This window comes from Cebus imitator, unplaced genomic scaffold (assembly GCF_001604975.1).
Source record: "Cebus imitator isolate Cc_AM_T3 unplaced genomic scaffold, Cebus_imitator-1.0 Scaffold130, whole genome shotgun sequence".
Taxonomy (NCBI): Eukaryota; Metazoa; Chordata; class Mammalia; order Primates; family Cebidae; genus Cebus; species Cebus imitator.
Genome location: NW_016107445.1, coordinates 4406127 through 4417240, shown reverse-complemented (window position 1 = coordinate 4417240; position 11114 = coordinate 4406127). Strand labels below are relative to the sequence as shown.

The following is an 11114-nucleotide window of genomic DNA, read 5'->3' as shown; positions in this document are numbered from 1 at the left end:
AAAAAAAAAAAAAAAAAAAAAGACCACCACCACCAGAACAACTGAGTTTAATTGAGTTTAAGAACACAACACCAAAGCTATAGCCACTAATCCTGGAGTGTTTTCTGCTATTCAACTAAATTAGACCCCTGGTGGGCTGCTCATCTGTTTTGATCTTTGTAACTCCATTATATGTAAAATATTTCTGGAGATGTTTGAAGGATGTATCATTTTGAATACCATGCCAGATCTACTGCTATTATTATTTTATTTATTTATTTGTTGAGACAGTCTTGCTCTATTGTGCAGGCTGGAATGCAGTGGCACGATCTTGGCTTACTGCAACCTCCGCCTCCTGGGTTCAAGCGATTCTTCTGCCTCAGTCTCCCGAGTAGCTGGGTTTACAGGTGTGCACCACCACACCCAACTAATTTTTGCATTTTTAGTAGAGATGGGGTTTCGCCATGTTGGCCATGCTGGTCTTGAACTGTTGACCTCAAGTGATCGGCCCACCTCCGCCTCCCAAAGTGCTGGGATTACAGGAGTGAGCCACTGTGCCCAGCCTCTATTGCCATTATTATAATGAGCATGCCCACCTTAACTTTGCCAGTTAGGTGGCACTACTTGCACTTTCCATCCTAATGTCACTATTGAAATCAGGAGCCCTTTTCAACCACAAAGTATTCTCTTTTTACCCCAGCACATGAAGAACCACCAAAGTGCTTTTTAAGATACCAGTGCAATTCTTGAGACCCTGGTATAAAAAAGGTTTTCTGTGTATTTCCTTCTCCTTCTAGAGGAAGGAGACTGTTAGGGAATAAGCATGTAGTTCACATGTGATAATCTACCCCAACATTCTCATCTCTATAACCTGTTGGCTTTCTTTCCCTTTATTATTACAAAAATGTCTAGCATTTTCTGTTCATTTAGAATGAACTACTATTGAGCACAGTTCAAGAGAGCAAATAATTTACACAACTTGCAACTGCTTAAGCCAGCACCTTAAATCCAGAATCTCCAATAAGTGTATCCCTGTGGCTGAATTCTATGTGATCTAAAGTTATGCTCTTCCATCCTTGGTCTAGTATTCTCAGAATCCATTTCCACACAGATTCTCTGTATTATGCCAGCATATTTAGCACTTTTTCAATTCCTTTGGTGAGAACATCTTCTGCTCCTGAATTTGGCTTTGCAATTGAACTCCTGAGGCATATGGGGATCTGAATCTACATGTAGTTCTGGTGATCTTGAGAGACAGTGGGAGTGGGATGTGAAGAGAGGTGACTTGCATTGTGAAACCGTTTCCTAGACTTTCTCAGGTGAGAATATTGAGAACATCTGACAGTAACCACATCATCAGACAGAAAGGCTCATTTGGGCTAAAAATAGTAAAGCCTATGTGAAATTGGCCTCAAGAGTCCACGTATTTCTTACATAACATAGTAAGGATTCTGGAGGCAAGGTGGGCTTCAGCAGTGGTACGTGCAGGCTCTGGCCCTGCTTCTCCTCAATTCTCTTGTTCTGTTCTCTGGGAATTAGCTTTGTCCTCAGGTGGGAATCCATCTTGGTTGTTAGGGTGGCCACCAGAGCATAAGGCTTTCTATGTACATTCCGTAGGAGAGAGAGAATCCAAAAGCCACAGGATACAAGTCCTCCCATTCAGAGTGATTTGCCATTTCTACATTGATAAGAGCCACCATGGAAATCACATTCATTGGATAGCTTTCAATGGTGGGTTCCTGTGCTTATACACTGTTGGTTGGAAGTTAAATTAGTTCAGCCACTGTGGAAAGCAGTTTGGAGATTTCTCAAAGAACTTAAAACAGAACTAGTATTTGACCCAACAATCCCACCACAGGGTATATATTCAAAATAAAATAAATCATTCTGCCAAAAAAACACATGCACTCACATGTTCATTACAGCGCTATTCACAATAGCAAAGACATGAACTCAATCTAGATGCTCATTAACAGTGGATTGGATAAAGAAAATGTGGTACATATACACCATGGAATACTACACAGTCATAAAAAAGAACAAGTTTGTGTCCTTTGCAGCAACATGGATACAGTTTGTGGTCATTATCCTAGATAAATTAATGTAGGACCAGAAAACCAAATACCCACATATTCTCACTTATAAGTGGAAACGAAACATTGAGTATTCATGGACATAAAGATGGCAGTGATAGAAACTGAAGACTACTCAGGGGAGGGAGAGAGAAAGGCAAGTGTTGAAAAACTATTGGGTACTATCAGTACCCAATAGTTTTTCAACTATAATTGATCCTAATTATACCTCAATTATACCTCAACCCTCAGCATCGTGCAATATACCCAGATAAAAACCCTGCACATGTATCCCCAAATCTAAAATTAAAGTTGGAAAAAAATTGGGCTCCTGAACCCATCACCAGCAAGGGAGAAGAAATTCACATGATGGTTCATTCTAGTAAGATTTACTCCTATATATAAGGATAGGTCAAATACCTGAATAAAATTGGGGTTTCCATTAGGAAGGAGGAGGAGAAAGGTCCGTATGATGGAACATCTATTTAAGCTAAAAATGTTCTGTCTCACCCAGTAGACAGAGAGGAATAACAGTAATATAGCTGTTACGGCTAATGCTCAATCTTGGAAATAAATGCATTAATGTTTTGCTTTATATTTACTCTCCATAGATAGCTCTGCTTTGGCATAATAGGGCTTTTATTTTCAAGTGGAGATTCTATTATTATTTTTAATCATTCACTATGACTAATTGGATATGTACATACAAAATGACTACCTCTTATTTACCTAAATTTTAAAAATTTTGGCCTGACACAGTGGTTCATGCCTGTAATTCCAGCACTTTGGGAGGCTGAGGCAGGGAAGGATTGCTTGAACCGAAAAGTTCAAGACTCAGGGAGACCTTGGCAACACAGGGAGACCCCATCGCTACAAAATATTTTTAAAATTAGCCAGGCATGGTGGCAAGTGCCTGTGGTCCCAGCTACTCAGAAAATTGAAGTGGGAAGATCACTTGAGCCCGGGGGGTCAAGGATGCAGTGTGCTGTGATTGCACCGCTGCACTCCAGCTTAAGTAACAGACTGCACCACTGCACTCCCATCTCAAAAATGAAAAGTACAAAAATCAATGCAATTTCAGTTATAAAGTAGTTGAAATGAAATAAGTGGGAGAAAAAAGTAGTGTGTATATTTCTTTATGTAGACCTTTTGATAAAACCTACACTTTCTAAAACAAGTTAATATTTTCCAAGTGTGGTTATTTTAAAATGGTGGCAAAATTGTTTACAACCTTTTTCATCAAGAGCTGGAGTTTATTTTATCATTCCTTATATTTGAGCTGTCCTTATAACTAACTTTCTTTGACCAGCAGAATGCTGCAGACGTGAAAATTTGTGACTTCTGAACAGGACCTCAAGAGAACCAACAAAACAAATAAATCGGGTTTTTTTTGGGGGGGAGGGGGGAGGTTAGTTTGTTATTTCTGTATTTCTTTATTTTATTTGTTTATTTGCTTATTTTTTCTTTTATTTTTGTCTTTTTTGAACAAATAAACCCTTATTTTAAGCCATTAAGTTTTGAGGTAGCCTTTGCGTGGTAATAAATAACTGATATACCAACTCTTTCATAAGGATTCATATTCTATCATTTTACTGGGATTTGGGGAAGAAGCCAGCTAAAAAGTGTGTTGTTATTCAATCACACTTAATTAGAAATCAAACATTATAGATAAAAGCGTTTTGAACTTCTAGCCTCAAGTGATCCTCTCACCCAGCCTTCCAAAATGCTGGAACTACAGGCATAAGCCACTATGCCCCACCAGATAGCTTTTTCCAAGAGGAATAACTTTAAAGCTCAGTCTTTTTTATGTAGAAAAAGAGAAATAGCATATAATCTCTATGGGAGTGAAATATAATATGTAACTCCATGTATCCCTGTAAAATATAATGCAATGGCTCAGAGCAGGGATTAGGAAAATGCTACTCCACTCCTGTTTACTGCAAATGCTTCATGAGCCCCTAACACATGCTCTTGTATTACAATATCTGGTAGGTAATTTTGAGTGAGGGTTGGGTGGGAAAATGAAAGTGAAGATTGGGAGGTGAAGGCTTCATTAATAAACAAAATAAAATTCTTAACCAAAAAAAGAAATTCTTAACCAATTAAAATAAAATTAAAAAAATACATTTCAAGTTATCTGTATCTCATCATTCTTATATGTACATCATATTCTAATCACCCATGCATTATTAGACAATACATGCATATAATTCATGAATAAAAACGTATCTCTGTTGAGAAAATGCTCAAAAGTTTTTTATACACATATGTAAATGATCAAAAAATATAGAGGATGGGGCTAGGAAGCATGGTGGCCCTTTTAAGAGACAAATATAGAAGTAAACTATACCTGTCATGTAACATAAATAAACACACTCATGCCTACAAGATATCGTGTAACTGGCGTGACAAAGGTACTGGGAAAAGGCATATCTATCTGTAATATTGATTGACCTACTCTGGGCTATGACATTGTACAAAGCTCTTTAAAGGAATCAGAGATGAAATTAGAAGTTTTCTTGACTAACATCCAATTCTTTTGGGGTTTCCCTTTTGGGCCAAGTTATTTTAGGGTCATACTAAGGGTTCGTGCCTATAATAAAATGTTATAAAAATATCCCAGGATCTGCCCTGCCTACTGGCTCATTTTCTGAGTCTACTCAACAGACTGGTGGCTTGGGGTTTGTTCTGGGCCCCTTGCTTCAGGTGCACCCTGGTATGACCTCACACACCACAAAAGAGCCTAGTTTTAAGCTGAGAGTTCGTGACACACTGGGGCATTTTATCCCTCCATTTGCCTAGCAGCTCCACTGCAGATGTTTTCTTGCCCTTCTGGCTATTTTCACCTTTCTTTCAGTGGCTTTTTTTTTTTTTTTTTTTTTTTTTTATAAATTCAAGGTTTTTTTTTTTTTTTTTTTTTTTTTTTTTTTTTTTTTTTTTTTTTCTTTTTTTTTTTTTTTTTTTTTTTTTTTTTTTTTTGATTTTTAAAAATTCACAGTGTTCCTGTTTCTAAGTATTTTCCACATTTCTGCTCGTGCTTTTTCCCAGACTTTTATTTTTCACTCTTTCTTAGCCCTCTCTCCCCACCACATCTGTTTTACTCTCTTTCATTTTTTCCTCATTCCTTTATTCCCTGCTGTCCTGTTTTTCTTTGTTCAATTCAGAACATCAGCCGGAAGCTTTCCTGTTGCTAAGTAACCACATCACCCACACACACCCTTTTCCATTCTCAATTTATTTCTTCTGTTTTAATAAACTCATGGGGCCAAACGGTCTCTAAAAGAAAACGAGAGGTGCTGCTGTCTTCTCATCTCTTCCATATCCTGCCTTTTCTTATTAAATTTTGGCTTCTCGTTTTATTGATAATTTGCCCCAGGCTGTGAGATAACACTAAATAAGCACAAAATATCCTTTTGGGCTTATACAATTTGCAGAACAGAGGAAGAGATATAATTTATGTGACAAGAACAATGAAAATGTTTAAAATATAGTTATAAGACATGGCATGGGCTCATTGAAGGGTGTTTGCCTTGACCGCAGAATCAAATCCAGCTCTCCCTAGTAAAAGGTGTCCATTAGGGATCAAGTTAGTTGGCAAGTCCCTCTTACATATCCCTATACTGTTGAGTTGTGAGGAAGCTACTAATGCCATGGTAAGTGTGATTTGCACAAAATGAAGGATAAAACAATACAACAAATCATTATGTATTTTCCAAATCTCAATCCTTTTCCAGACATCAATATGACATGGCACTTGTGCCAAAGGCATAATTGGAGGTGTGTTAGCCCTTCTCACAACATGTTCTTGAAGGATTCCAAGTCTTCTGGCACATTTTAATAATTTAATGGGAATGATAACTCCATATGTCCAAACACTAGGGCACAGTAACAGAGATACCAGGAGATTTGAAAAAAATCTTTTCACCCTTGCAATACCATAAATAATTTCCTTCCCTGGTATGAATTCTTTCTCTGTCTTTTTGCATTTATGCAGTGCCTAGGAGGCCTTCCCTGCTAAGCCCGCCCCCACATTGTTGCTTTCAGCTTTTTGCTCACAGTGAGCACTGTGCTAATTGGGTAGCTTTGGGAGCTGCTTCTTAAGAAGCATCACAGCCTTCCATGTAGATGTGTGTCCCAGCTCCTGAGGTAGTGCTCTCTGTAAGGAAAGGGCTTGGATCCAGTATATAATATATACTCAATGAGTTGCCTTAAATTTAATCACAGAACACAGACACTCTGACAAGGGGATTATTTTTAGTTTCATTTTCTAGATAGAAGAACAGTGGTTTTCTTCCTATTAAAGTCTAAGTTCATCAATCAAAGTGCCAGAAATGAAGCTTATGCATTTCCATGACTATCCTGAAATGCAGATGGAGCGTTTCAGTAGAGGGAATTTCCAAAGCTTTATTTGTCAAGACCTGTTGATATTCTAAAAGCAGAAACCCTATAAGACTAAAACCCACTCTAAAATATTCTAAGAATGCCTAGCCAGAACTGGAATTGGCAAGCTACTAGTTTTCTTTCTAGAATCAAGCCCTTTGGAGATGTTAGGTCTTTTGCGAGTTTCAGAAAGTTTTAATATAATTTCAACTTTTATCTTAGGGTAACCTCAACTGATGAAACATAGATTTGAATCTCCTGAAATTTTTCTTTTATGTACCACTTACTTTAAAAAACTGAAAATTATACAAAAATCTTCACTGTCTTCCAGTATTCACTTCTCTTTTAACTTTCTCCTCTCAACTCGAGATATCAGCCAACATCAACATGTCATATTTTCTTTTCTTACATTTTTGAACATTTCTTTTCTTACATCTTGAACATTTGTCATATTTTCATTTCTTACATTTTCAAATGTAACATTCTTATATTTTGAACATTAATTCTTTTTTCCTTTTCATCTACCTCATCAATGTGGTTTAGTTTTATAGGAAATTTTTCTCTCCAATCATAATCCCCTCCTCTTCCACTTCTCATTTAGCTACTCTTCCCACACCCCAAAAAGACTCTCACTTTGTGATTCCAGTCCTGAAATTCTTTCTCTATTCACTGCTCCCCTATCCCATGGAGCTCTCATGAACCATCCCTTTAAGCATTCTCTTCAGTATCTTAGTTCCCTTGCCCCTCATTGGCCTGGCAAATCCCCAACCTTGGGTGAGTTCTTCTTCATGTCTCCCTGTCTGAGCCCAGGCTATCTCTACTGGAAAGAGAAGACAACTCTGCCATGGATTCCATTCTGACTCTGTGACTCCAAGCCCTGGTTCCTCCAGGCTGCTCCCAGCAGTCCTCCTGTGTTTCCTTGTCATATTCCTCCTCATCTGGTTTTTTGCTTTTTTTGAGACAGGATCTTACTCTGTCACCCAGGTTGGAGTGCACTGGCATGATCTCAGCTCACTGCAGCCTTAACTTCCCAGGCTTGGATGATCCTGCCACCACCTCAGCCTCCTGATTAGCTGGAACTGCAGGCATGCACCCCCATGCCAAGCTAATTTTTGTAGAGATGAAATTTCTCCATGTTGCCCAGGATGGAATCAAAATCCTAGGCTCAAGCAATCCTCCCACCTCAGCCTCCCAAAGTGCTGGGATTATAGCCATGAGCCACTGCACCTGGTCTTACCTCATTCTTTTTAGCTCCTCATTCTGTTCAAGAATCAGATAGCAGCAGAACTTACTAAACTACTTTCTTTTTATTAAACTTCATTTTTTGTTATTACAAATAATGTGCTAATGAGATGCTTATGCATTTATTTTTGTTTATATATCTAAGTATTTCTGTAGGATACATAGAAATTTTTAGGTAAAATGGCTTGAAATTTTTAGATATAGGGGCTTTATACTTTTTGCTTGTAAATATATTTAAATATATGCAAATTTATATGTATTAAAATAGGCAAAATATGTAAAACCTTAATTCACAGAACAGCAAATCTGAACCAACGAACATATATCAAAATATTCAAGCTCACTTATAGCCAGGAAAATAAAAATTAAACATTGCAATATCACTTTATAGCTACTAAACTGGCAAAAATCTAAAAGACCAATAAAACCTATTACTGGTGAAAATACGGGAGAAAGAGTTGCTTTCAGGTTTTGTTTTTGGTGGAGGAAGCAATCTGGCAACACCTGCTAAAATTTAAAAATATATAGAGACTTCAACCAACAAGGTACTAACTCTTAGAGTGCAATCCTATAAAATAGAAGGCCAAAAGATCAGAATATATAGACAAAGATATCTTTGGTAACATTCATTTCTTCCTGCAGAAATTTAAACATTTCTTCCTGCAAAAATTTAAGTTCTGACTATGTTACCATCATTTCACAGATGAACTGGACACAGGTCCTGCCCTTACGTTACTCCCAGCCTGTCTGGAGACAGATGGGTACACAAGCAGCTGGAGTTCAGGAGAGAGGTGTCTAGAAGCAACCTAGGCCTGGGATGGAAGGCTGCAAAGACTTCACTGAAAAGCAAATTTGCAAGACTGTGAAATACAACATGCCTTGGATTCAGTTGTGTGGATTAATACAAGGCCTTGGATTAAGTTGTGTGGTCCAGGATAGCTGATTAAAGATACCTGTATATGCAGAAAAGAGAACCCATAAACTTGTCAAGAAACAAAATGTGTTATAAAAGTCACAGGTATGCTAATTACTCTAGTGGCAGTGGAGACAGAATATGAGATGCATAATGAAAAAATAACTTTTTGGGAAGAGAATCAAAAGAGTCTATTATTAAATGGTAGCCAAAATGTTGTTTTTCTCATATATGCCTGGCACAGAACACCCTCTTGAAAGCTATTTGTTGAATCAATAAAGTATGACATGGGAACAGCATAGGAAAAGGTTTAGCTCAGATAAACTTGAATTCAGTCAATAATCTCACCTATTTAACATTTTTCTTTGAATAGACTTTTCTGCTTTCTTCCTTCCTCCCTTCCTCCCTCCTGTTTCTCTATCCTTTTTCAAGAGAAAGAAAGACTCTGGTCAAATAGGGGTTCTAAATCCTGCTAACCTCACTTTGATCCTGTTATTTCACCATTTAATGACAAGGCAAAACCATCAGCTCTTAAATCATGAACTTTAAATACCAAAAACAGGGTTGAGCAATTTTTAAAATATGAATATTATATAGAAAAAGAATGACTAACACTAAAAGCAAACAAACAAAACAGACAATTCACAAGAGCAGCACATCAAGATGAAGGCACATTCCTCCCCAACTGCTGTCATTTAAGGAAGACCCATGAGGGTGGGTTCTCTTATGGGAGGGGAGGGGCCTCCATGAAATCATGAGAACATTCCAGGAGTCTAGTGCTGCCTGGCGTTTCTCCCACATCAACAGCAAAACAACTGCATAGCAACCTACATTTGCCCATTTCCTCACTCATTACTGTTTGTCCAGAGGAAATACCCCTGCCAGTCCCTGTCTGCTTTGTAAAGTATGTCAAACAGGAGTTGAGTGTGTACGCCAGATTGGGGAGCGACACATGCTGGCATTTCCCAGCGCATACGGCTTTCTGGAGCGCTGCCTTTTGGCGACAGAACAGCTAGAGCTCCTCTCCCCTCCCCCATTTCCTCCCATGAAGACAACCGGTAACAGCAATTGGCGTGTGTGTGTGTGTGTGTGTGTGTGTGTGTGTGTGTGTGAGCTCCCAGTTGGCCAAGTACCCTTTACATCCAGTGACCTGTTTTATGAAGAATAGGAAAGAGTTTCCAGCTTATTTTCTGCATTCTCAGGACACAGAGTTCATAGTAAAAGCAGAGTAACAATCACTTCTAAAACAAAGAAAAACCACTCTAAATGCTGCTCTGCAAAGACCATTTGCCATCTGTTCCCTTCCCCCTGGCAGGGCTGCTTATCAGGACTCCAGCAAGCACACCATCATAACAATCTAGACCAGCGTACTTTTCCTCTGTTCCAGTGGGTGTTTCCTTGAACTTTCCCATATGCTTCTAAGCAAGATGTATACAATATTATCTATAAAATAAGACCAGCAAATGACTCTCAGTGAATAAAAATAAATCAGGGTGCAGTTTGTCATCATCTTTAAGATAAAAAAAAGGAAAACGCTCCACAATTGGAGAAACAACTCACTTTTTCAAACCTCCTCAAGGAACGTCTTCAAATGATAGGCAGGAAATGGGTATGTGGGGGTTAAGTTAAGCTCAAGTAAACTCAAGTGGCAAGAGCATGATCCAGCCCCATCATGCATATTCATAAGAGGCAACCTGAGCTTCCGTGTAAAACCACAGTGTGACTGTGTTTCCTGTACACACTTTGCATCCCACACAGCCAGAATACACTGCAGCACTGGAGAAGCCCAATGCCTTGCTTTATAACATGACTCAGAAGAGCCATAATTGTTCATTGACAACTTAACCTCCACATTGACTGGATTTTCTCCATAGGCCTTATGACAGCTCAGGAAGGATCTGTCAGGATGCGTCTGAAAGTCATCATTGTACAAGTGTGAATCTCAAGGCTTTGGCTACTAAGAAGCAAAAATGGAAAATGGTTATTTATTTTTAATAAAGCCTTGGGCATTTATTACTAATACTCTAATGGAGAAATAGGTCAGTCTAACCAACACGGGACAATGATAACACTCTGTATAATGCTTTTCTTCTCAATAAACTTTCTACAACAAAATACCTATAGTTTCCGCTGCCAGAAAATATAAACCAAAGGTAGTGGGATTTGGGTGGCATCAATAGTATAGTGGTGAACATAACTGCTTTTCAGTAGAATTTGGGGAGGCATGTACTGGGTTTTTCATTCATTCACTCAACAAATATTTATTAAGTGCCACTATGTGCCAAGTATTGCCCTGGGCACTTGGAAAAACCACAATGAACAAAACACAAAAGTCCCTGCATCATGAAGCCTATGATTGCTGAGTGTTTCAGCCTGCCATGCTCCTCCAGAGAGAAAGAACACCTTATCACGTGTCTGTCATTAAAGGACCTGAACCTTTCTATTCAATTTCTTTCAAACGCCCTCAATGACTCTGTCAGTGAAGTATGTATGTGTGCCCATATGTGCTGTTTGAAAGAGAGAAGAGA

The 11114-nt window shown here is 38.4% G+C and overlaps 1 protein-coding gene across 1 annotated transcript in view; it reads right to left on the bottom strand.

Moving 5' to 3' along the window:
* Positions 1–10248, bottom strand: part of CEP85L (centrosomal protein 85 like) — a 239290-nt gene extending 229042 nt beyond the window's left edge. The window contains exon 1 of the mRNA XM_017541076.2: positions 10147–10248. The gene's annotated coding sequence lies outside the window, so the exon portion shown is untranslated. The remainder of the gene's footprint in view (positions 1–10146) is intronic.
* Between the last annotated feature and the right edge of the window lie 866 nt (positions 10249–11114).